The 2976-nt window shown below is 38.8% G+C and overlaps 1 protein-coding gene across 1 annotated transcript in view; it reads left to right on the forward strand.

Moving 5' to 3' along the window:
* The window catches only part of LOC107657332 (N-lysine methyltransferase KMT5A-A-like), an 18696-nt gene that overhangs the window by 3609 nt on the left and 12111 nt on the right, over positions 1 to 2976 (forward strand). The window lies entirely within an intron of this gene.

Genomic DNA, 2976 nt, shown 5'->3' on the forward strand with positions numbered 1-2976 from the left:
AAGCAAAAGCACTTTATTTGGCCTTCCGGAAGTAGATGCAATTAGGAATCATTGGTTAAGATTTATTTACAACAGAGCAGCACAACCCAGATGTTCGAATTTGTGCAACGCATTTTATGGACGACAGTTTTGTGAACCTATGAGAGGTTAGCTTTCAACTTTCAAGGCTACAAACTTTGCACCCTACAAGGCTATACAAGGCTGGCTGTGCAAAGGCTAGTTCTAAAAAAATGTTTATGTTTATGTGCTCATGTTTATAACAGTAATCTTGGGGGGTAGACTCATTTAAAATAATGTAATCATCAGGTTTTAGCCAGGTTTCTGTCAAACAGAGCACATCTAGGTTATGATCAGTGATCATATCATTTACAAAAAGTGCTTTCGTAGAAAGGGACCTGATATTCAATAAGCCAAGCTTTATCATTTGTTTATCTGTATTACATCTGATTTTTATTTGTTGAACATCAATTAAATTGTTACTCTTAAATTTGTTTTAACGTTTTTTGTATTTTCTAGTTCGGGGAACAGACACAGTCTCTATAGTGTGATATCTAGGTGAAAGAGTATGACATAGGTATTACAATGAGAAGGTGATTTATGAGGACATTTTGAGTGTCCCCATATTTCAAGGCTTATAAATCATTCAGAATGAGTTTTTTTGAAAATCAAAAAATGCAGACGGTTTCCTGTAAGGGAGAGAGGGCGAGAGAGAGAGAGAGAGAGTGAGCGTGTGTGTGTGGTGTGTGTGTGTGAGAGAGAGAGAGAGAGAGAGAGAGAGTGTCTGAGCGGTACTGAACATTTCTTCTCCACACACACATTCTCCATATATGGTCGGCCCCGCCCACTTCCTCGTCCTCATTCGGAACGATATCAGCAGCAATATGAAAATATGAGTATTACATGGACACTTCACTCAGACGGAGGATAAGAAGTTTGTTTACAGGAGATACCGACTCGAGGAGATTGTTTGCAGGAGATGCTTGTCACGGTACGTGTGGAGAGATGAAGCGAGGACTCAAGTGCAGAATGAATGGTTCCTTCTTTTAATAATACAATGAAACAAAAACAAACTAAAACAACCCCGAGGGGGAAAAACAGACAGGCAGGCTAGGAACTGGATTACATCATGTTGGCTGATCCGTTCTGTCACGGTGCGTGTGGAGAGATAAAGCGAGGACTCAAGTGCAGAATGAATGGTTCCTTCTTTTAATAATACAATGAAACAAAAACAAACTAAAACAACCCCGAGGGGGAAAAACAGACAGGCAGGCTAGGAACTGCACTACATGCAGACATAACACACACAATGAAAAACGACGGATCAGCACAGGATTACAGACACCAGGAGAATAAATGGGAAACCAAACGAGGAGGCTAACGAGGGAGACACAGGTGGAGCAGCTTAAACAATAATGAGGTAACAAAATGGGCGGGGCAAGACAATGGACAGGAGAGAGCACATGGCACCAAACAAACACAACACAAGCCATGTGCTCACAGAAAACAGTGTCATCTGGTGGCCATCCTGGGCACACCCGCTGAAGACTGTGACTATGCTAAAGTTGTGCAGAGGAAAAAGTGAAGCACATTTTAAACCAATTAGGTTAATTTAGGGCTGGGCAATTTTCCCGATTTTATCGATTAATTCGAATTTATTGTTTTGCCACTATTTTATTTTTTAGAAATCGAGGAATCGCGATTTTCAATAGAAATATTACCAAATGTTAGAATAAGACACTTTGACAATAGGCTATGCCGGTGATAACAGTAAAGAGTAAAGAACGATCCGACCGCATGTCGGCGCACGTGATTAACCGTTCACGTGTGACGTGTTTTGTGAAGGACCATAAATATAGCGCTAAGCCCATTCACACAGAATGAGCTTTTGTGTTGACAAAGATGCGACGCGGGCAGTGGAATAGGTAAAACATGCAAAAAGATGGGAGTGAATTTTCTTTAACTAGAGGGTTAATAAAGAAAAAGTAATTTGAATAATGTTGTAGTTACATTTTCAAGTTGACTAGTTAAAAATCGTAAAAAAATGAGAATCGGTCAAACATTCTGGAAAAATCGTGATTCAAATTTTTGGCTAAATCGCCAGCCCTAGGTTAATTAGATCTAAATAGGTCGCAGGCTAGCTAGTTAGCGCTAATTAACTGTTGAGGCTAAGGCCTACGTGTTGCTGTAATATGTCTATGTTTTTCAATTGGCGATCGCATAATCATACAATTTAATGTTTAGGTAGTATTTTTGACTGAAAAGCTTTATCAAATCTTTAGCCTGACTGATTGCTAATGGAGCGATTCGGTTAATATTAAGTTTGTTTCGGTCTAGTTCGCGTTAGTTCTGGAGGGGGGAGGGGAATTATTTTATATTTTATATATAAAAAAAAAGTTATATATCTTGTTAGGCCACGGGTTTAAATCGCCTTTTGCGGGGGAAAGGTGGGGATTATTGCACCCATTGCGAACATTAACCATGGTTTTGATACAAAAAAACAGTTTAGATTGTATTTGTGTGCTTATATAAATGTTAGACAATGCGCAAAAACATGGTTTTACTATAATAAAACCAGTTTGTTTGCTTTTTTGTCATATTGATTAACCGGGTTCGTGTCAAAGTGCTTCACAGAGAAATGAAATAAAATAAAAAAAGGTAAGTAGCTTTAAATGAATAAATGATTAACGTTAAACTTCGATTTAGTAATGACTAGTTAAAGGGGTCATATCATGCGATTTCTATTTTCCCTTTTCTTTAGTGTGTTATGTAACTATTTGTGCATGTATAAGATCTGCAGAGTTACAAAGCTCAAAGTCTCCCACAAAAGGATGTATTCTATCTAAAAGAGAAGGCTGATCCAGACTGGGCTAAAACGCCTCTTTCGAACACGCCCCCACATCTCTACATCACGATGTGGAAATATTTGCGTAATGCCGCCCAAATGTGCACGCAAAGAAAGAAGGCGTGGTTTCAGGA

This window comes from Sinocyclocheilus anshuiensis, unplaced genomic scaffold (genome assembly GCF_001515605.1).
Source record: "Sinocyclocheilus anshuiensis isolate Anshui unplaced genomic scaffold, SAMN03320099.WGS_v1.1 scaffold191, whole genome shotgun sequence".
Taxonomy (NCBI): Eukaryota; Metazoa; Chordata; class Actinopteri; order Cypriniformes; family Cyprinidae; genus Sinocyclocheilus; species Sinocyclocheilus anshuiensis.